The 24,544-nt window shown below is 46.4% G+C and overlaps 1 protein-coding gene across 3 annotated transcripts in view; it reads left to right on the forward strand.

Moving 5' to 3' along the window:
• Positions 1–24,544, forward strand: part of PJA2 (praja ring finger ubiquitin ligase 2) — a 77,761-nt gene that overhangs the window by 10,369 nt on the left and 42,848 nt on the right. Inside the window, exon 2 of one of the 3 annotated variants that reach the window (XM_044275949.1) lies at positions 20,535–20,633. The exons of the other annotated variants lie outside the window; for them this stretch is intronic. The gene's annotated coding sequence lies outside the window, so the exon portion shown is untranslated. The remainder of the gene's footprint in view (positions 1–20,534; positions 20,634–24,544) is intronic. 3 annotated transcript variants of the gene reach the window in all.

Raw genomic sequence — 24,544 nt, forward strand, 5'->3', positions numbered from 1 at the left:
CTTCTCCCAGCAGAAACCTTCAGATAAGCAATGACGCCGGAGTGGGGGGAAGACTCTCAAGATTCCTGGGATCATGGGAATCCATCTCCCAGAACCCCTGGATTTCCAAGGTAGTCGGTACAGGCTATCAGATAGAGTGGTCTTCAAGACCCCCAAACAAATTTTCTCTGACACGGTTCCAAACGAACCTTTGGCAAGGAGTCCAGAAACTTCTTCAGATGAATGTAATCTCTCCGGTCCCACCTCTAGAAAGAGGCAAGGGGTTTTATTCAACTTTATTTTTAATCAGAAAAAAAGAAGGTACCTTTCGGACGATCATAAACCTGAAACCTCTAAACAAGTTCATCCGTTATCAGAAATTCAGGATGGAGACCCTAACATCTACAATCCCTCTATTAAGCAAAGACGTCTTCATGTGCACTATAGACCTGCTGAGACGCTTATTACCATATTCCCATTCACGCCAGCTCCCAGTGTTTTCTCCGGTTTGCAATCCAGGATATATCAGGAAACGTCCATCACTACCAGTTCAGAGCCCTTCCCTTCGGGATTTCGTCTGCCCCGAGAATATTTACCAAAGTGGTGGTAGAGATGGTTGCCTTCGCCCGAAGACAGGGACTCATGATAATCCCCTATTTGGACGATTTCCTTCTGGTCAGCGAAAGTCGCAACCAAACCAATTCAAATCTGAAGGTCTTTCTCTCCATCCTAGACGACCTGGGGTGGATCGTAAACGAGGAAAAGTCCGTCCTCACCCCCTCAAGGGAAGTTCGTTTCTTAGGTATGATCCTGGACTCCCGAAAGCAAGCAGTGTTCCTACCTCGGGACAAAATATCAGTTCTCCAACAAAAGGTCAGGTCCTTTCAAAAGAGAAGATCTTGCTCTATCAGAGAGGCGATGAGCATGCTGGGTCTGCTGACATCTTGTATTCCGGCAGTCCCCTGGTGTCAAATACACTTCAGACCCCTTCAGTCCTGGATACTGAGTGTCTGGAACAGGTGCCAATCCTCTCTAGATCGCCAAGTAAATCCTCCATCTCGGATTCTGCAGTCCCTAAATTGGTGGAAAAACCACGAGAACCTATCCCGGGGAAATCCCTGGCAGAAGACTCCCCAGTTGCAGGTAATAACAGACGCAAGTCTGTCCGGCTGGGGCGCAAAGGTCGGGGACCGTATATTTCAGGGCACTTGGCCAGATTCGATCAGATCCCAATCATCGAATTTCAGGGAGCTGAGAGCAGTCTGGGAAGCATTGAGGGCGGCAGAGGAGATGTTGTGTCATCATCATATAAAGGTGCTATCGGACAACACTACAGCCATTGCCTACCTCTCCCATCAGGGGGGAACCCGGTCCGTAACCCTTCAGGCGCTGGCAACAAAGATCTTTGCCTGGGCAGAACAGAAGGTGGCCTCTGTATCGGCAGTTCACCTGAGGGGGATACTAAATCAAGAAGCAGATTTTCCACTTCATCACCACGACGGCTACAAGGAGATTGACCCCTGACCTCTGTAGGGGCAGGAACAGAGAGAGGGTTTAAATCCCCCCCTCCCACCACCAGCACCAGTGTTTCCTGTCCCTACAGAGGACAGGGGCAGAGAGAGTCTCCCTGCGGGGAGATGAAGATGAAAGCGGAACTTCCTGACACCTACCGGGTGTTCCCCCTGCCCTCCTGCGGTCTTCGTACTAACGCTGGGCAGGGGCGAAGGAGGGAGGCCTCGCTCCATTATTATATGTGAGCCTGCTCCCGGTCGCGATCTCCCGCCGGGCCTGTTTGGCTATCGCCGGGTGCGCGCCTAAGCGCTTCAGGATAACGGCCGTCGTCACTTCCGGGTGCCGGGGGAAGTGACGTCATTCAGAAGCGTCTCCGAGTCAAATTTTCGCGCGCAGCAGCGCCGAATGTCTCAGTGTACCGGCGTACATCGGAGCCAGCGTGCAGTCATGTCGGCTGAACCCCGCTCCCCTGGAGACCCTTCTGTGCCGCCTGTAGTAAGTCCCCTGTGGGGAAGCGCTTCTTCCTTTACCCTGTTACTTGTCTATACACTGTACCAGGTTGCTTGTTCCTCCTCCTCCACATCTCTGGCTTGGGGCTCCTGCTGTTAGCATGTGTACTTACCATAGCTAATAAGGGTTGTTCTCCCCAGGTCACTAAGGAGGCTCAGAAAAAGATCAAAAAACAGTCCAAATGTGTGTCCTGCCTCAAACGGCTACCGGACGACTACCGTAAAAAGCTTTGTAAGGACTGCATATCTAATGTGATCGCCGAGGAACAGCCTTCTTTCCTTAAAGATCTAAGGTCCATGATCCATGAGGAAGTTAAAACCTCCTTATCCCAGATGCCTCTATCTAGGGATGCACCCCCTTCAAAAAGACATAGGGGCCCTTCCCCTTCCCTATCTGATCCAGAGATTATAGAGGAGGAGGCCTCGTCCTCCAGAACACGGGAGGACGAGGCGGTCTCCTCTGATCTGGAGACTTCAGAATCAGATCAAAGATTCTGCTTCTCCTTGGACGAGATGCCAGACCTGCTAAGGGCAGTCCGGGCCACTATGGGGGTCGAAGAAACCCCTAAAGCACACTCAGTCCAGGATGAGATGTTTGGGAGACTCAGGGTTAAAAAAACCCGGGTGTTCCCAATCAATGAGAACATACGGGATATGGTGCTGGACGAGTGGTCCAACCCAGAAAAGAGGTTGGGGGTGTCCAGGTCCTTTAAAAACCGGCTGTTGTTTGACACGGACGAAGTTAAAATCTTCAGTGAAACACCGAAAATCGATATTCAGGTCGCAAAGGTCAATAAAAAGACTGCCTTGCCCTTTGAAGACACCTCTCAACTGCGTGATCCCATGGACAGGAAGGCAGATAGCCTCTTAAAAAAATCATGGGAAGCAGCGATGCTTATCTTAAAAACAAACATCGCAGCTACCTCAGTTGCAAGATCCATGAAACTGTGGCTAGAGGAACTGGAACCTCGTATCAGAGATAATACTCCTAGGGATGAGATCTTGAGATCCCTCCCCCTGTTAAAATCCGCCACAGCATTTATGGCTGACGCCTCAGCGGAATCGGTCAGATTCGCTGCAAAGGACGCGGGACTCTCCAATGCGGCCCGTCGCGCCCTATGGATGAAAAGCTGGTCGGGCGACAACACATCAAAGATGAAGCTTTGCTCCATCCCGTTCTCAGGGGAATACGTCTTTGGCCCTGTCCTAGACCGTATCCTGGAGAAAGCGGCTGACAAGAAAAAGGGATTCCCAGAAGAGAGACCCTACAAAAGGAAATATCCCTTTCGGGCCCCCACTAGCCAGAACAATCCCTTTAAGGGTAAAGGGAAGTCAGGACGCTGGAGTTACCCCAAAGGGGGCAGGGGTAGGAATAACCCCTCCTCCTCCCAGAGTAAACCCTCGGATAAACAATGACGTCAGAGTGGGGGGGAGATTGAAGAATTTTCTGACTCCTTGGGAGTCCATTACCCCGAACCCTTGGGTCCGGGACATCATAAGATCCGGGTACCGGATCGAACTCTCTTCATCTCCCCCAAACCGCTTCATTGTTACCAACCCACATTCCCCCAAAGTACGCGGAAAGATTCTGGAAGGAATTCAAAGCCTTCTGGCAACGGACGTAATAGTACAAGTCCCGCCAACACAGCAAAAACAAGGTTTCTATTCAAACCTGTTTTTGGTAGAGAAAAAAGAAGGCTCTTTCCGTACAATCATAAATCTGAAAGCCCTGAACAAATTTGTCATCTATCGAAAGTTCAGGATGGAATCCCTGAAATCCCTGATTCCGTTGATAAAGAGGAATGCCCTGATGTGCTCAGTAGACCTTCAGGACGCATACTATCACGTCCCAATTCATCCAGAGTCACAAAGGTTCTTGAGGTTCGCCATCCAGGACCACAAGAGGGTAACCCGTCACTACCAGTTTACGGCCCTTCCCTTTGGGATATCATCTGCACCCAGAGTGTTTACAAAGCTGGTAGTCGAGATGATGGCCTTCTTGAGACACAAAGGACTGGTGATCATACCGTACCTGGACGATTTCCTCCTAATTGGCAATTCAGAGAAAGAACTCAGAACAGACCTACAAACCTTTCTGTCTCTCGTTCAGGATCTGGGTTGGTTGGTGAACTTGAAGAAATCAAACCTGGTGCCCTCCAGCACTGTCCAGTTCCTGGGTGTTATCCTGGATTCCCGAACACAACATACCTTCCTTCCGCCAGACAAGGTCAGAAACCTTCAATTAAAGGTCCGACGATTCCAGCACAGGAGGTCCTGTCCTATAAGAGAAGCTATGAGCCTCCTAGGTCTTCTCTCGTCCTGCATCACGTCCGTCCCATGGAGCCAGTCCCACTTCAGATCCCTCCAGTCGTGGATCCTCAGAGCTTGGAACAGACAGCAGGCCTCCTTGGATCAGAAGGTCCTGATCCCTCTGGCAGTAAAAACCTCCCTAGATTGGTGGAAAAACACAAGCAATCTGTCCTTGGGGGTCGTTTGGGAGAAAATCCCCTACATTCAGGTGCTTACAGACGCAAGCGAGAAAGGATGGGGAGCGAAAGTGGGAGACCGTTGGTGTCAAGGTTCCTGGACCCCAACTATCCGCTCTCAGTCCTCCAATTTCAGGGAACTAGAAGCAGTCTGGAAAGCCCTGAAAACCGCAGAGATACTTCTGAGGGGTCAACACGTAAAGATTCTTTCAGACAACACGACGACGGTGGCGTACCTATCTCACCAGGGAGGCACGAGATCGGAGAAACTGATGTCTATCACAAAGAAGATTTTCAACTGGGCAGAATCCCACGTGAATTCCATCTCCGCAATCCACTTAAAAGGGATACTGAACGTGGAAGCGGACTATCTCAGTCGCCAGTCGATAGACCAGACAGAATGGTCCTTGAATCCAGAAGTGTTCCAGCTACTGGCAGAAAGATGGGGCACTCCACAGGTGGATCTATTCGCATCCAAAAGAAACGCAAAGGTACCGACGTTCTGTTCGTTAAACCCACGGGACTATCCCTGGGCGTTGGATGCGCTCACAATTTGTTGGGACTGGGATCTCAGTTATGCGTTCCCACCATTGCCTCTACTTCCCAGGATAATCCAGAAACTCTACCTAGAAGATACGACACTAATCCTGATAGCTCCCTATTGGCCGAAGAGGAGCTGGTTCCCTGCTCTAAGGAATCTATCAGTAGAGGACCCATGGCCTCTTCCTGCCAGGAGGGACCTGCTTCACCAAGGCCCAATACTACACCCAAACCCAAGCTTCCTCAAGTTGTCAGCTTGGATCCTGAGGTCCAGAAGTTGAGGTCACAGGGGCTTTCGGACCAAGTGATAACTACCCTTAAAGCGAGTAGGAAGAAAGTTACCTTCTCAATTTATCTAAAAATTTGGAAGAGATTCTGTACATGGATGGGGAACCCGGCCCCAAACTTAGAGCCGCCCAATTTCTTGAAAATCTTGGACTTCCTCCAGCAGGGACTTGAACTAGGTCTCAGACCCTCTACCCTAAAGGTACAGGTCTCGGCACTAGCCTGCTTCTTTGATCGAGATATAGCCAGTCATCACTGGATCAGGAGATTCATGAAAGCTGCCTCCCGTCTACGCCCCTCTCTAAAATCTAGGATCCCCAGCTGGGACCTTAACGTGGTACTCACTGGCTTAACTCTCGCTCCATTTGAACCCCTATTTGATTGTTCCATCAAACATCTGTCGTTTAAAACTGCTTTCTTGGTGGCCATCACGTCCGCAAGAAGGATAGGCGAGATCCAAGCATTATCGATACAGGAACCCTATCTCCGTATCACCGATGATAGGATTATTCTTAAATTGGATCCGGGTTTCTTGCCTAAGGTAGTATCGGATTTCCACCGTAACCAGGAGATAGTCTTACCCTCCTTTTGCAATAATCCCTCTAACGATAGGGAATCTAACTTCCACTCTCTAGACGTAAGACGCTCTGTCTTACGGTATCTTGAAGTGTCAAATAGTTTCCGTAGATCAAATAACCTGTTTGTCCTCTTCTCGGGGAAGAATAAGGGTCTAAAAGCCTCCAGATCCTCTCTAGCACGGTGGATAAAAGACTCCATTTCCATTTCTTACGAGTCCCAAGACCTGTCTTGCCCCTCAAATTTAAGAGCTCACTCTACCCGGGCCATGTCCTCCTCCCAGGCAGAACGGGCCGGAGCTTCCCTTGAAGACATTTGTAAAGCCGCTACGTGGTCTAACATCCACACCTTTACAAAACACTATAGGTTAGACCTATCTAGCTCAGACTTGTCTTTTGGACGGAAAGTCCTTCAGGCGGTCGTCCCCCCCCTAAGCTATAATTTTTTATATCTCCTTGTAGCCGTCGTGGTGATGAAGTGGAAAGCCGGAATTAGACTTACCGGTAATTCAATTTCCATGAGATCACCACGACGGCACATATATTCCCTACCCTTCTTTTGCGTTACCTGGGAGGTTATGAAGGAATACCCTCTTGGTTTATTATGTTTTGTTCTCACCACTTTTTCTGTCTCTGTAATTTTGGACACACTGGTGCTGGTGGTGGGAGGGGGGGATTTAAACCCTCTCTCTGTTCCTGCCCCTACAGAGGTCAGGGGTCAATCTCCTTGTAGCCGTCGTGGTGATCTCGTGGAAATTGAATTACCGGTAAGTCTAATTCCGGCTTTCTCAGCCGCCACAGGATCGATCACACAGAGTGGTCTCTAAGTCCAGAAGTCTTCAGGTTAGTGGTAAGGAAATGGGGGTTGCCCGACGTAGATCTGTTCGCCACCAGGGCCAACTCAAAAGTGGAAACATTCTGTTCCCTAAACCCCAGGGACAGGCCTCATACATTAGACGCCTTCGCCATCCGTTGGCATTGGAATCTATGCTATGCCTTCCCTCCACTTCCTCTAATCCCGAAGGTGGTGCAGAAAGTTCTCCAGGACAAGGCCACGGTGATTGTGATCGCTCCCCTGTGGCCAAAGAGAAGTTGGTTCTCATCTCTCCAGAGACTTTCTCTACAGGATCCATGGCCCCTTCCGGTACGGGAGGACCTACTCCAGCAGGGCCCAGTTCTGCACCCAAACCCGCAGTTTCTGAAATTAGCAGCTTGGATCCTGAGTCCCAAACCCTGAAACTTCAGGGACTATCAAACGAAGTTATTGCTACTCTGAAAGCTTCCAGGAAGAAGGTAACGTCAGCAATCTACCTTAAGATCTGGAGACGTTTTTGTTCTTGGAGTGGGGATGAATCGCCACATTTACATAAACCTAACATCCAAAGAATACTGGACTTCCTACAGCGAGGTCTAGATCTGGGACTTAGGCCCTCTACCTTGAAGGTCCAGATCTCAGCCCTGGCTTGTTTTTTTTGACCAAGATATAGCCGGTCATCGTTGGATCAAAAGATTCATCAAGGCAGCGACGAGGCTCCGCCCAACGATCACCGCTCGCGTCCCTTCCTGGGATCTGAACATCGTTCTTACAGGCCTTACCTTACCGCCCTTTGAACCCATGTCTGACTGTCCTATAAAATTATGGTCCTTGAAAACTGCCTTCTTGATTGCGATAACTTCGGCCCGCAGAGTAGGAGAATTGCAAGCCCTATCGATCAGGGAACCCTACCTCCGTATTCTAGATGATAGATTAATTCTCCGTCTGGATCCTGGTTTTCTCCCCAAAGTGGTATCAAATTTTCATCGGAGCCAGGAAGTTACCCTACCTTCCTTCTGTCAACACCCTGCTAATGACAAAGAAGCCACATTTCACTCTCTGGATGTTAGACGGGCAGTCTTAAACTATATCACTGTGACGGAAAAGTTTAGGAAGTCGGACAGCCTACTAGTTCTCTTCGGAGGAAGACTTAAGGGCCAGAAAGCCTCCCGGTCATCTATAGCCAGATGGCTCAAAGAAACTATTAGTTTTTGTTATCAATTACAAAATCTTACATGTCCAGTCCACATTAGGGCCCATTCCACCCGGGCCATGTCCTCCTCTCAGGCTGAGAGAGCTGGGGCTTCCCTGGAGGAAATCTGTCGTGCTGCCACTTGGTCCAGCATTCATACCTTTATAAAGCACTATCGCCTGGATCTTTCCAGATCATCTGATCTGTCCTTTGGGCGGAAAGTCCTCCAGGCTGTAGCCCCCCCTTGACTGATATATTTTTTATATCTCCTTGTATGCCGTCGTGATGATGCTATGGAAAGACCGGAATTAGACTTACCGGTAATTCTGTTTCCATGAGATCATCACGACGGCACGTTATTCCCTCCCTTGATTCAAATTATTTGACCTACCCAGGTCTCTAGAAGGTATGGAGTAATACCTTTTTTCTTGTTTTTACTGTTCTCCACCACCGGGTTGCTCTGTGTGATTTTGGAAACACTGGTGTTGGTGGTGGGAGGAGGGTATTTAACCTTTCTCTGTTCCTGCCCCTACAGAGGTCAGGGGTCAATCTCCTTGTATGCCGTCGTGATGATCTCATGGAAACAGAATTACCGGTAAGTCTAATTCCGGTCTTTTTTAAACAGAAAAATCATGTTTTAGTGTTTCCATACTCTGAGAGCCATATTTTTTTTTTCAGTTTTTGGGCGATTATTTTGGGTAGGGTATGATTTTTGCGGGATGAGATGACCGTTTGATTGGCACTGTTTTGGGTATTCACCTGAGGGGTTAGATCATGTGATATTTTTATAGAGCAGGTTTTTACGGACGCGGCGATGCCTAATATGTATACTTTTTTATTTTATTTATGTAAGTTTTACACTATCATTTTTTAAACAAAAAAAAAATCATGTTTTAGTGTCTCCATATTCTGAGCAATAGTTTTTATTTTTTGGGTGATTCTTAGGTAGGGGCTCATTTTTTGCGGGATGAAGTGACTGTTAGATTGGTACAATTTTTTGGGGTATACGCCTTTTTGATCGCTTACTGTTGTACTTTTTTTGATGTAAGGTGACAAAAAATTGTTTATTTAGCATAGTTCTTATTTTTTTTTTTTTTTTTTTACGGTGTTCATCTGAGGGGTTAGGTCAGGTGATACAGGGCTCCAGATGGCGACCAAAATGGTCGCCGATGCGACTTGGAATTGCAAAATGGCGACAAGACTTTGTAGTCTTGTCGCCATTTGCGCCTAGACCCTCCGCTGCTCTGCCTCTAAGAAAAAAGGCTTTCATCCAGCAGACACGCTGCAGCCGGCTGCTGGGTGAAGATCCGCTCGCTCACACTACTCGGCATAAAGGGTGGGCGTGGCTTGGGTTCCCGCATCTTGTGCTTCCGCTTCCAGCAGTCTGCTTCTGAATTCACACGTCCTTTAGATCCCGGCCCGGAGTCCTGCTGAGCGCAGGAGCGCACGGCGTCATTGGTTGCTATGACGCAGTGCGCTTCCTGCTGCAGGCAGTACAGTAATACACTGGGGTCCAGTGTATTACTGTACTGCGGGCAGCAGGAAGTGCACGGCGTCATAGCAACCAATGACGCCGTGCGCTCCTGCGCTCAGCAGGACTCCGGGCCGGGATCTAAAGGACGTGTGAATTCAGAAGCAGACTGCTGGAAGCGGAAGCACAAGATGCGGGAACCCAAGCCACGCCCACCCTCACTCCTACATCGCAAATACCGTCAAGTTCCCAGCAGACCTTGGACTTCAGTTTTCCCTCACAATGAACTGATGTGACTAACAAGTCTCAAACTTTGTCGCTTATCCCCTCACTGCCTGGTTCCTTGGTTTCCAACACCTCAAGTGCCTTTGAATCCAGCCCCATCCCCAAAGGCCCCCCTTTTTAGGGACTAGTCCATACTGACCTTCCTCCAGACACACCTTCTGATCTCCCAAGAACAGACAAAATTATCCCAATCAATTGACCCTTCTGCCTCAGAAACAGAACCAGAGGCATCTCCACTGAAAAGTGCAGACTCCTAACATTCCCTCTGAGATCCCTAATGGAGCTTCTCCAAACATTCTCCCCTGGATGGGCTCCCCTCACCCATCCAGCAAAGTAAATCACCCTGAATCAATGGATCTTTCTAAGGGCAAAGAACGGGGCTACAGGTTCAATGGTTGCTTTCGGGCTGAGAGACCTTATAGTCGTAGGTCACGTGGTGATAGTGTCTGGAGCTGGATAACCTCTTACTGGAGATATAATGGGGAAGATACCTCGCAGAATGATGGAGAGGAAGCAGGACAAAGCCAAGAAATCGAACAACCAGTGTTGGGAATCCCTCCATTTACAAACCATTGGCATGAGAAAGGAGAACAGCCAAGGGAGCAGGAGGTGGATGTAGGTAGTGAATAAAATGAGCATAGTTTAATGGCTTCCCTAATCTCATACACTTCAAGGAGCCTGAAACATGGGTATGTATTCTGCATATGTTCTTGTCCATGTTCCCCAGTTTCTGCAGTGCTGATTGCACATGATCAGTACTCAGGACCATCATTACTGCATAATTAAATCAGGTTAATTAGTAATTAAAGGGATTTTCAAGAACTTTAATTCAAAAGAAATTAAGTGCAGGAAATATAAAAATAAACTCACTCACCAGTTAATTCCCGGCCACTTCAGCACTGATGCTGTTGTCCCCAGCAGTTTTCTCTTTCCTGAAGTCATGACATGGAATATGTCCATGTGACCATTGCAGACAATTACTGGCCTCATTGGTGATGCCAGCATGTTCAGCAGGTGACCATAGACTCGCATCATGTGAATGTACAGCACCAGAAAATAAGGAAGGATCAGTGCAGGAGTGATGTGGGATTCAACTAGTGAGAGTTAATTTTTTTTTTTTTTTATCTAATCTATTGCTGTCCCTTTAAGTACTGAGTACAACATGTTTAAAGAGATTGTCCAGTGCAGTGCAACATTTTAGTAAAGTGTTTGGAGTGGTTTTATATTAAAGAATCAAAACTCACCATCCCTCAATCCCTGATGTTCCTGTTCCAACTGGGTTTCCACTGGTCTCTAATTAATGGTCCAGTCTCCACAAGCAGAGAAATGCCAGGAGAAGCCTGCTCAGCCAATCGCTAGCCATGGCGCTATACTTTTCTCGGCCAGTGATTGACTGAGCTGACATTTCCTGTGTGCAGAGACCAGTGGGGACCCATTAAGCATTAGAATAGGAGTGGCAGGGGATCAGTGGTGGTGAGGATTGATTCTTTTTAAATCACCCTGAGCACTGTACAACATTTTTTGCCTCCCTTGTCAACTCCTTTAATATTTTTCCAAATCAGCACTAAATGACGTATGTACAGTTGCTGTCTGATTTCTAGTGTGTTCCTGGTTTAAGCTGTCCATGCACTAATGATTGACAGCCTTGACACCTTTTTTTTTTTTTTTTTTTCCTGGCACCTATAACAGGAGTTAGATTGTTGTGTTAGATTATTTTCAGTCATTGCAGGTGCTGATGGCCTAGTAAAAAAGTAAATTAAAAGCTCATGGTACGGGACTGTTCACAGACCTGCCTCATTGGTCATGTGCCAGCTGACCTAATCAACATGCACTGCTTAAAGGGCTTATTGTGTCCTCTCAGACTTAGGCCTCTTGCACACAACAGTATGCATTTTGCGGTCTGCAAAAAATGGTTCTGCATAAAATACGGATGACGTCCGTGTGCATTCTGTATTTTGCGGAACGTAACAGCTGGCCTCTAATAGAACAGTCCCATCCTTGTCCGTAATGCAGACAATAATAGGACATGTTCTATTTTTTTGCGGAACAGAAGTACGGACATACAGAAACAGAATGCACACGGCGTAACTTCCGCTTATTTTGTGGACCCATTGAATTGAATCTTTCCGTATACGGCCCGCAAAAAAAAAAAAAACGGAATGGACATGGAAAGAATATACACGTTCGTGTGCATGAGGCGTTAGATGGCTTATATGCTCCTAAGCATCCCAGCTATATTATATATATTTTAAATTTGGCGACTAAAAATTTCATTTGGCGACTAAATTTTTCAGGTTCTCCTTTATATTTTTTTTTGTCTGGAGCCCTGTGATATGTTTATAGAGCCAGTCAATACGGACGCGGCAATACCTAATATGTCTTTTTTATTTATTTATTTCTTAATTTTTTTACCAATCCCGTTTACAATGCATTCCAATACTTCTGTATAATATAGTGTGTATTACTCATACAGCTTCCGGCCTGTTAGATCCAGGGGGCTGAATTTCACAGGCTCGTAACAGGAAGGCATCACGCTGCCTACAGCCCCACGGGGACCCGATGGCACTGCTGCAAACCGCAGGTCTGACTTGACACGGGACACCCCCCGCGCATTGACCCCGGGTGCTTGCTCAATGATTTAAGCAGGCACCCAGTTCCGATTGCCATGTGGCGGTGATCGGAAATACATAGGACCTACAGGTACGCCCTGTGTCCTTAAGTACCGGGACATCAGGGCGTATGTCCTAAACAGGTTAAAGATTCGTTCACACACTACAGATTTTGGGGGGGGGGGTCTGCCCCCTGCTGCCTGGCAGCCCTGATCTCTTACAGGGGAATATGATAGTACAATTAACCCCTTTAGGTGCCGCACCTGAAGGGGTTAATTGTGCTATCATATCCCCCTGTAAGAGATCGGGTGCTGCCAGGCAGCATGGGGCAGTCTTGTACAAAGTTTGCAGTGTATTCTAACTAGAAGCGTCCCCATCACCATGGGAACGCTTCTGTGTTAGAATATACTGTCGGAAATGAGTTTTCACGAAGTGAAAACTTAGATCAGAAAAAGCTTTTATGCAGACGGATCTTCGGATCCGTCTGTATGAAAGCAACCTACGGCCACGGATCACGGACACGGATGCCAATCTTGTGTGCATCCGTGTTCTTTCACGGACCCATTGACTTGAATGGGTCCGTGAACCGTTGTCCGTCAAAAAAATAGGACAGGTCATATTTTTTTGACGGACAGGATACACGGATCACGGCCTCGGCTGCAAAACGGTGCATTTTCCGATTTTTCCACGGACCCATTGAAAGTCAATGGGTCCGCGAAAAAAAACGGAAAACGGCACAACGGCCACGGATGCACACAACGGTCGTGTGCATGAGGCCTAAAAGTTATAGCGTTTACAAACTATGGTACAAAAATGGGAATTTCCGCATTTTGAAGCAGCTCTTACTTTCTAAGCACCCGTCATGTTCCCTGAGGTTCTACAATGCCCAGACAGTAGAAAACCCCCACAAATGACCCCATTTCGGAAAGTAGACACCCTAAGGTATTCGCTGATGGGCATAGTGAGTTCATAAAACTTTTAATTTTTTGTCACAAGTTAGCGAAAAATGATGATTTTTTTATTTTTCTTACAAAGTCTCATATTCCACTAACTTGTGACAAAAAATAAAAACTTCCATGAACTCACTATGCCCATCACGAAATACCTTGGGGTGTCTTCTTTCCAAAATGGGGTCACTTGTGGGGTAGTTATACTGCTCTGGCATTGTAGGGGCCCTAATGCGTGAGAAGTAGTTTGAAATTCAAATGTGTAAAAAATGTGCTGTGAAATCCTAAAGGTGCTCTTTAGAATTTGGGCCCCTTTGCCCACCTAGGCTGCAAAAAAGTGTCACACATGTAGTATCGCCGTACTCAGGAGAAGTTTGGCAATGTGTTTTGGGGTGTCTTTTTACACATGCACATGCTGGGTGAGATAAATATCTCTGTCAAATGACAACTTTGTATAAAAAAAAATAGGAAAAGTTGTCTTTTAGAGAGATATTTCTCTCACCCCTCATGGGGGGTCACTTTTTTTTTTTTTTTTTTTTTTTTTTATATATATACAAAGTGTTTGCCATATGAACATCGCCACCCCCTCAACTAATAAGCCTTGGCAAACATATCTTTTTTATTGCAGAGGAGAAATCTCGTTTTGCAGCGCCGCATACACAGACTTTTGTGTAATCTGACAGCAGTGCAATGCTTCTGTCAGAATGCACATCAGTGCTGCAGCTGGTCGATCGGTTGGTCCACCTAGAAGGTAAAAAATACAAAACAAAAAAGAAAAAACCAGGCCGCAACGCAATAAATCTATTTACATTATATAACATTTGAACAGAACATTTTTTGCTTACCGGTGATTTTTTTTTTTTTTTTTACCTTTTATAGGACAAACCTCTCCTTCCCCATGGAACAATGTGCAAAGTGCAAATCGCCCAGAGATGTGGCGAAGTACATTATGCACTTTGTCCCAGGTGAAAGGAGAGGTTTGCAGCAGCTGTGAGTGAAAGGGGCCTAATAGCCCTGTGTGCCTGTCCTGTGAGATGCAATCCCTATGCTAAGTGTACCTGTGTGTGGTACTTCCGGAAACACTCCCCTAAGCATAGGGCAGGGTGGTCAGGGCAGTCAGGACAGAAATAGCTGGTGTCACGCCTTATTCCACTCCTGCTACAGACACAACATCTTTTTCGGGGTGGCGGTTGGTTTGAGGTACCAGAAACGACATTGGGGAAATGTCGCTCGTGTAGATGGCTCAGGATACAGGAGGTTCTCGATGATCTCTTCCTGAAATTTGAGGCAGGATCGTGTTCTCCCAGCCTTACTGTAGAGAACAAAACTATTATACAGTGCCAATTGAATTAAATATACAGACACCTTCTTATACCAGCATCTGGTTCTGCGGGAAAGTAAATAGGGAGCCAACATCTGGTCATTGAAGTCCACCCATCCCATTAGCAAATTATAGTCGTGGACCAAGAGGAGCTTTTCAATGACTCCGGTTGCTCGTTTAATTTGGATTGTCGTGTCTGCGTGAATGGAGGAGAGCATGTAAACGTCACGCTTGTCTCTCCATTTCACCGTGAGCAGTTCTTCATTACACAAGGCAGCCCTCTCCCCCCTTGCAAGACGGGTGGTAACGAGCCGTTGGGGGAAGCACCGGCGACTAGGTCGCGCGGTGCCACAGCAGACAATCTGTTCTAGGAACAAATGCCTGAAGAGGGGCACACTTGTGTAGAAATTGTCCACATAAAGATGGTACCCCTTACCAAATAAGTCCCAGACTGTCTTTCCACTGCTCCCCAGGTAGTCAGGGCAACCGACCGGCTCCAGGGTCTGATCTTTACCCTCATAGACCCGAAATTTTTGGGTATAGTCTGTGGCCCTTTCACAGAGCTTATACAATTTGAACCCATACCGGGCGCGCTTGCTTGGGATGTATTGTTTGAAGCCAAGGCGCCCGGTAAAATGTATAATGGACTTGTCTATGCAGATGTTTTGCTCAGGGGTATACAAATCTGGTGTTAAGGTGGTCTATGAGGGGCCAAATTTTGTGGAGCCGGTCAAAAGCTGGGTGGCCTCTGGGACGAGAGGTGCTGTTGTCACTAAAGTGCAGGAAACGCAGGATGGTCTCAAATCGTGTCCTCGACATGGCAGCAGAGAACATGGGCATGTGATGAATTGGGTTCGTGGACCAATATGACCGCAATTCATGCTTTTTGGTTAGGCCCATCATGTTGAGGATAAGGCCCAGAAAAGTTTTAAATTCGGAAACTTGGACGGGTTTCCACCGGGAAGACTGGGCATAAAAGCTTACCGGGTTGGCAGCTATAAATTGAGTGGCATACCGATTTGTTTCTGCCACAACTAAGTCCAAGAGCTCCGCAGTCAAGAACAGCTCAAAAAACCCCAGTGCCGATCTGATCTGAGCCGTCTCAACCCGAACTCCAGACTGGGCGGTGAAAGGGGGAACTACTGGTGCGACTGAAGTTGGGGGCTGCCAATCGGGGTTTGCCAGCACCTCAGGGACTCTAGGGGCTCTACGGGCCTGTCTGTACGGTGGCTGCAACGGGGGAACTAATGCACGTGCCACCGTGCCAGCTTCAACTGCCCTTCTGGGTCTCGCCACTTCACCTTGTTCTACGGCAGTGCTGGTACTAGGTCCAGGATGGGCTGAGCTGCTGGTGTATGCCTCACCACGTAATCTGACAGCGCCAGCCCCACTCTGCTGCCCTTGAAGCGGATCCTGCGCAACCTGTGGTCTAGCAACACGGGGCCGGGTACGCCTGGTGATATCAGGGACCTGAACCTTCTCGTCCGAACTTTGGGTCAGACTGCCACTGCTTTCTACAGGTTCGTATTCTGACCCGCTGGATTCGTCAGATGAGGGTTCCCATTCCTCATCCGACTGGGTCAGAAGCCTGTAGGCCTCTTCAGAAGAATACCCCTTACTTGCCATTTGGTCAAATAAATTTAGGGGGTATTCCCTGAGACTACCCAAGAAAAAAAGCAAGCCTGTCTTATAAATGGGAGGCTAGCAAAGTACCGGAAGCCGCTGAGATTGATAAAAAATATCAAAACTTATTTTTTTATTGCCGTAGCGCTTGTAAAGTGATTGTGCAGTGATAAAAAAATAAATAAAAATTATATATATAATATTTTTATTTTTTTTGTCACTGCGGCGGGTGGGTGTGGGTGAACGTATGTGTGGGCGACCGATCAGGCCTGATCGGGCAAACACTGCGTTTTGGGTGGAGGGCGAACTAAGGTGGCACTAATACTATTATAGATCTGACTGTGATCAGTTCTGATCACTTACAGATACTATAAAAGTACCAATGCTGATTAGCTATACGCTAATCAGCGAATCAGTGACTGCGGTGGGCTGGGCGCTAACCGACGGTAACTACCTAACAAAGGGGCCTAAACTAACCTAAAACCTATCCGTCAATACTAGTGAAAAAAAAAGAGTGACAGTTTACACTGATCACTTTTTTTCCCTTTCACTAGTGATTGACAGGGGTGATCAAGGGGTTAATTGGGGTGATTGGGGGGGGGGGGGTGATGTGGTGCTAAATGTGTTGTGTCTTGTGTACTTACAGTGATCTGTGCTCCTCTGCTGGGACCAACCGACGAAAAGGACCCGCAGAGGAGCACAGCAGCCATTTTACACATTATATTTATAAATAGAATGTGTTAACTGGCTTGTGATTCGATTATTTTTTATTTTTTTTTGAAAATCACCAGCCTGCCAGAGATGATCATTGGCTGGCAGGCTGGGGACGAACTCCTCCTTTAACTTTTGCCAGCCCGCAATGCGCATGCGCGGGCCGGCTATGCGCGTAATCTCGCGTCTCGCGAGATGACGCGTCGAAGTGTGAAGGAGGAATGAATTGACCGCCTCCGGAATGCAGTCCTGCGTTAGGCGGTCCTGAAGGCGGTTAACCCTCAATGTGTGAAAGAAAAAATTTATTAAAATGGTAAATCTGCCAAAATGTCATCTCCATTTTCCTTGAATTCTTGTAGAAAACCTAAAGGGTTAACAAAGTTTGTAAGAACAGTTTTGAGTAACTTGAGGGGTGTAGTTTCTACAATGGGGTAATTTTCTTTTTTGGGGGTGCGGGTTCCACTATGTAAGCCCCACAAAGTGACTTCAGACTTGAACTGGTCCTTTTTTAAAAGTTGGTTTTGGCAATTTTCTTAAAGGTTTTAAGAATTGCTTCTAACATTCTAATCCCTTTAACGTCCTAAAAAAATAAAATGACATGTACAAAATGATGCCAACATAAAGTAGACGTATGGAGAATGTTAAGTTATATAGTTTGAGGTATCACTTTCTGTTTTAAAAGCCGAGAAATTCAAATTTTTAAAATTTTTGCTAAAATATGGGATTTTTTCATAAATAAAGGTTAAATATATTGACTCAAATTTATGACTGTCATGAAGTACAATGTGTTACGTGAAAACAATCTCTGAATGGCTTGGATAAATAATGTTTTCCAACGTTATTACCACATAAACTAACACATGTCAGATTTGCAAAAAAAATGGGCAGGAAGGTGAAAACTGGCCTGGGGTAGAAGGGCTTAAAGTGCTTCTGTCATCATGAACATTGTTATTAAACTGGAGCCCCTACTCCTAGAGGCTCTTTTCTCCTGCCTCTGGCCACGCCCTCATTGTTTTGAATGACAGGGCCAGGTAGAATGATGCAAATACTCAATCAGCAGGATGAGGGCATAGCCAGAATAGGGAGAACAGAGTCTGTAGGAGTAGGGGCCACACCCTCTGCTCCTAGAGGCTCATTTGCATAAAATACAGCTAGTTAGCTTCAGCTGACATTAACGTGTGTAAAGTCAGCCAGTTTAATACCTATGTTCCTGATGACAGAAGCCCTTTAACCCCCATCCTATGGAGTCTTTAACCGCCTCCGGACCGCCTAACGCAGATCTGCAGTCCGGAGGCGGCAGCTCTGCGCAGTGTGACGCATATACGCGTCATCTCGCGAGAGCCATGACTTCCTGTGAACGCGCGCACACAGGCGCGCGCGTTCACAGGAACGGAAGGTAAGAGACAGGCTCTCCAGCCTGCCAGCAGCGATCGTTCGCTGGCAGGCTGGAGATGCGATTTTATTTTAATTTTTTTAAACCCCTAACAGGTATATTAGACGCTGTTTTGATAACAGCGTCTAATATACCTGCTACCTGGTCCTCTGGTGGTCCCTTTTGTTTGGATCGACCACCAGAGGACACAGGTAGCTGTGTAAAGTACCACAAAACACCACTACACTACACCCCCCCGTCACTTATTAACCCCTGATCACCCCATATAGACTCCCTGATCACCCCCCTGTCAGGCGCCGTTCAGACGTCCATATAATTTTTACGGATCCACGGATACATGGATCGGATCCGCCAAACACATACGGACGTCTGAATGGAGCCTTACAGGGGGGTGATCAATGACAGGGGGGTGATCACCTCATATACACTCCCTGATCACCCCCCTGTCATTGATCACCCCCTGTAAGGCTCCATTTAGACATATTTTTTTTGGCACAAATTAGCGGAAATAGATATTTTATTTTTTATTTTATTTTTCTTACAAAGTCTCATATTCCACTAACTTGTGTCAAAAAATAAAATCTCACATGAACTCACCATACCCCTCACGGAATCCAAATGCATAACATTTTTTAGACATTTATATTCCAGACTTCTTCTCACGCTTTAGGGCCCCTAAAATTCCAGGGTAGTATAAATACCCCACATGTGACCCCATTTTGGAAAGACACCCCAAGGTATTCCGTGAGTGGCATATTGAGTCCATGAAAGATTGAAATTTTTGTCCCAAGTTAGCGGAAAGGGAGACTTTGTGAGAAAATACAAAAAAAAAAATCAATTTCCGCTTTCCAACTTGTGCCCCCAAAAAAAATAATTTCTATGAACTCGCCATGCCCCTCATTGAATACCTTGGGGTGTCTTCTTTCCAAAATGGGGTCACATGTGGGGTATTTATACTGCCCTGGCATTTTAGGGGCCCGAAAGCGTGAGAAGAAGTCTGGGATCCAAATGTCTAAAAATGCCCTCCTAAAAGGAATTTGGGCCGCTTTGCGCATCTAGGCTGCAAAAAAGTGTCACGCATCTGGTATCGCCGTACTCAGGAGAAGTTGGGCAATGTGTTTTGGGGTGTCATTTTACATATACCCATGCTGGGTGAGATAAATATCTTGGTCAAATGCCAACTTTGTATAAAAAAAATGGGAAAAGTTGTCTTTTGCCAAGATATTTCTCTCACCCAGCATGGGTATATGTAAAATGACACCCCAAAATACATTCCCCAACTTCTCCTGAGTACGGCGATACCAGATGTGTGCCACTTTTTTGCAGCCTAGGTGGGCAAGAGGGCACACATTCCAAAGAGCACCTTTAGGATTTCACCGGCCATTTTTTACAGATTTTGATTTCAAACTACTTCTCGCGCATCTGGGCCCCTAAAATGCCAGGGCAGTATAACTACCCCACAAGTGACCCCATTTTGTAAAGAAGACACCCCAAGGTATTTTGTGATGGGCATAGTGAGTTCATGGAAGTTTTTATTTTTTGTCACAAGTTAGTGGAATATGAGACTTTGTAAGAAAAAAAAAAAAAAAATCATCATTTTCCGCTAACTTGTGACAAAAAATAAAGTTCTATGAACTCACTATGCCCATCAGTGAATACTTTAGGGTGTCTACTTTCCGAAATGGGGTCATTTGTGGGGGTTTTCTACTGTCTGGGCATTGTAGAACCTCAGGAAATATGACAGGTGCTCAGAAAGGCAGAGCTGCTTCAAAAAGCGGAAATTCACATTTTTGTACCATAGTTTGTAAACGCTATAACTTTTACCCAAACCATTTTTTTTTTTTTGCCCAAACATTATTATTTTTTTTTATCAGACATGTAGAACAATAAATTTTTGCGAAAAATTTATTTATGGATGTCGTTTTTTTTTTTTTTTTGTTTTTTTTTGTTCAAAATTTTACAACAAAGTGAAAAATGTCATTTTGTGGCAAAAAAAATCGTTACATTTTGATTAATAACAAAAAAAGTAAAAATGTCAGCAGCAATGAAATGCCACCAAATGAAAGCTCTATTAGTGAGAAGAAAAGGAGGTAAAATTCATTTGGGTGGTAAGTTGCATGACCGAGCGATAAACGGTGAAAGTAGTGTAGTGCAGAAGTGTAAAAAGTGCCCTGGTCATTAAGGGTGTTTTAGCTAGGGGGGTTGAAGTGGTTAAAGGGGTTGACTTACTTCAGCAAATGGCATTTGTACAGTCCATTGATTTGTATGCTACTGGTTTCCAGGAATTACAGCCATCGCAGATATGAGGTGAACAGGGCGGCATCTGCTGTACATGCGTGCTCCCACAGTCTCGGCCACCAGAGGCACTTATATTTTCTATTGTAAGTATAAGTGCCTTGTATTAACTTTCTCTACATGATAAATGCTATTTCCTGAAGTGAGACAAATCCTTTAAATATCAGATATGAGTCTATTACTCCATAAATCCCTGAAAATACAGAGGTGTATGACATCTGATTTATTTGATAATATTTTTATGGTGGCGCCAAACTTCTTATCTTTGGGTCCAACATTGACATTTAATGGAGAGTTTACTTTGACACTCTGGATTTTACTTCACCTTTCATTTTTCTAAGTGAATACCTACTGAAAACAACTTGAATAAATTCTCTTTCTCCTCATCTCCCTCTACAACCCCTCATCACTTATTAGTTTACTGAATCCTCTCCCATAAAACCACCTGTATATCAGTTTGCTCAGCTCATCCTCCCTTATAACATGCTGCCAGCAGATGAAATAACATGTTCAACATTGTCCCAGATAGTGAGGTTAAGGGCTTCTCTAAACTGATCACATTTTGCCTTTCTGAAATTCAGTGGTTTTGTGGGCCTTATGGATTTGATATTTATAACCTATCCTGGGGATGCATCATTAATATGCCCAGGATGAAAAAAACCTCTAAGGCCGAATGCATACGGACGTTTTTCACGGCCGTGAGCGGTCCTTGGAACCGCGGCCTGGATTCCTGCTGAGAGCAGGAGCGCACGGCGTCATAGCAACCAATGACGCCATGCGCTCCTGCTCTCAGCAGGAATCCAGGCCGCGGTTCCACAGACCGCTCACGGCCGTGAAAAAACTGCCGTGTGCATTCGGCCTTAATCTAAGGCTACTTTCACCCTGACGTTTTGGCTTTCCGTTTGAGATCTGTTCAGGGCTCTCACAAGCGGTCCAAAACGGATCAGTTTTAAGAGCATTCTGAATGGAAAAGGATCCGCTCAGAATGCATCAGTTTGCCTCCGTTCTGTCTCCATTTCGCTTTGGAGGTGGACACCAAAACGCCTTTTGTAGGGTTTTGGTGTCCGTCTGACGAAACTGAGCCAAACAGATCTGTTCTGACACACAATGTAAGGCTAGATTTACACCTGCGTTAGGTGCGGATCCGTCTGGTATCTGCACAGACTGATCCGCACCTATAATGCAAACGCTTGTATCCGTTCAGAACGGATCTGTTTGCATTACCATGAACAAAAAAAAAATATTTTTTTTTTGGTTCATAATATTGCAAACTGATCTGTTTTGACTTGCGCTGAAAGTCAATGGGAGGCGGATCCGTTTTCAATTGCACCATATTGTGTCGGTGAAAACAGATCCGTCCCCCTTGACTTACATTGTAAGTCAGGACAGATACGTTTGGCTTCGCATCGTCAGGCGGACATCAAAACGCTGCAAACAGTGGTGTCCGCCTCCAGAGCGGAATGGAGGCTAAATGGAGGCAAACTGATGCATTCTGAACGGATCCTTATCCATTCAGAATGCATTGGGGGCTAAACTGTAACGGATCTCACAAGCGGACTCAGAAACGGCAGTGTGAAAGTAGCCTAAGTCAATGGAGGACGGTTCCGTTTTCACTCACACAATATGGCACAATAGAAAACGGATCCGTCCTCCATTGACTTTCAATGGTGTTCAAGACGGATCCGTCTTGGCTATGTTAAATATAATCCAAACTGATCCGTTCTGAATGGATACAGACCGTTATATTATCTGAACGTATCCGTCTGTGCAGAACCATGAGGGATCGGCACCAAACGGGAGTGTGAAATTAGCCTAAGGCTACAAAAAGTGTATGTAACTCAAATTGGGGTTAACGCCAGGGTGTGTGTACTTGGCTGTGTTGAAAGTTATTCATTATCTTCTGAACATAAATTGGCGATTATTCGTATACTATATCAGGCAAGAAAGGTGATCGCGTATCATTGGGTGGATCATGACCCTCCTAAGGTTCAAGAGCTCGTTAACAAGGTTAATACCGTGCTGCAAATGGAGAGCTTTGTATATCAAAAGAGGAATAACCTTAAAAAGTTTGAAAAGATTTGGGTTAGGTGGAAACAGTACTATAACATTGAGGATTGAGCTGGAGGGTGTGGTTGCATTGGAGTAGGATTTCTGTATCACAACGCCCGATATCACGCAGGCTTCTGAGCGTTATTTTTCAGAAATATAGGAGACCGTAGTTCGGGGTAACAAGTAGCATGCTGGGGTTTCTGGGCAAAGGGGAGTCTCCTTATGGGAGGCCGTTCTGATACATGTGATTCACTATCTATTCTTTTGATATCTTTGTAATATGCTGTCATGAGAGTCAATTGTATGATTTGATGGATATGCCATACCATTGTAGAATATGTATTTGAATGTAATAATTCAAACTTGATTTTTGTTTCTGCTCTTCCGGATCGGACTATTCACCTGAGAGACTGTCGATATTTCTCCAAAGAGCTGGGGGACTTCTGGGACCGGGGAGGGGGGGGTGGGGGGGGGGGGGAATGTTCTGTCTTTTTTTTCTGTTGTTGGAAAAAAAAAATGAATCTTTCAATAAAAATAACCTGATTTAAAAAAAGAAATTAGCCTAAGGCTACTTTCACACTAGCGTTGTTTAAATCCGGCGTTCAATTCCGACACCGGAACTGCCCGCCAGATCTGGAAAAAAACTTGTGAAAACGGATTACATTTGAATCCTGATCAGGATTTTGATCACAATGAAAAAATGCTTTGGAAAAAACGGATCCGAAAAATGGACTTTAACTTTTTTTTTTTTTTTCCCACATTTTTCGGGTTTAACATGCAAAAGCGGGATCCGGTTTGACTGAACATACGGCGCCGGATTAGGGTTGGGCGATATACCGGTATCACGATATACCGCGGTATTAAAAAAATGGCGATATGGCGATATCGCAGTTTCCTAAATACCGCAGTATTTCGTGACGTCATAGAAGCGGTCATGTGCGCTGACCGCTTCTAAATCTGCGTCCTCAGCCGCCCGCCCCAGCATGAACCGTACAGCACATTTACAATTCAGCCAGCGTGAGGGAGGGAAGGAATTCTGTGACTCGCATTCCCGGCACCCGACCTCTGAGAGGACGCTGTGATCCGCGCAATTAACCCCTCAGGTGATCACAGCGTCCTCTCAGAGGTCGGGTGCCGGGAATGTTCTTAAGTCCCTGCATTGGTGACAGTGGGCAGTTCTGATCGGAGTCCCAGCAGTGTAATGCTGGGGCTCCGATCGGTTACCATGGCAGCCAGGAAGCTACTGAAGCCCTGGCTGCCATGGTATGTTAGTGAGCAGCATTATACTCACGTGCGCCGTGGCCGCCGGACGCTCCTTCTCATAGGTCTGCGCGGTGCATTGCTAATGGTATAAGCATTAGCAATGCGCCGCACAGACAGAAGGAGCGCCCAGCGGCCACGGCGCACGTGAGTATAATGCTGCTCACTAACATACCATGGTAGCCAGGGCTTCAGTAGCTTCCTGGCTGCCATGGTAACCGATCGGAGCCCCAGCATTACACTGCTGGGACTCCGATCAGAACTGCCCACTGCCATCAATGATGGGGGACGACCCTGTGGCCTCCAATGATTAATACTGAGGAGGGGGGGGGCCCACTGGCACCAATAATGGGGGGATGACCCTGTGGCCTCCAATGATTAATACTGGGGAGGGAGGGGGGCCCCACTGCCACCAATGATGGGAGGGGGAGGGGGACCCTGTGGCCACTGCCACCAATGATTAATACAATTAACGTCTCCTTGTGGCTGCCTGGCTGCTCCCATACAGTGTAACGCCTCCTTGTGGCTGCCCCCATACAGTGTAACGCCTTTTTGTGGCTGCCCCCATACAGTGTAACGCCTCCTTGTGGCTGCCCCCATACAGTGTAACGCCTCCTTGTGGCTGCCCCCATACAGTGTAACGCCTCCTTGTGGCTGCCCCCATACAGTGTAACGCCTCCTTGTGGCT

The sequence above is a fragment of the Bufo gargarizans genome, chromosome 1 (assembly GCF_014858855.1).
Source record: "Bufo gargarizans isolate SCDJY-AF-19 chromosome 1, ASM1485885v1, whole genome shotgun sequence".
NCBI classification, from domain to species: Eukaryota; Metazoa; Chordata; class Amphibia; order Anura; family Bufonidae; genus Bufo; species Bufo gargarizans.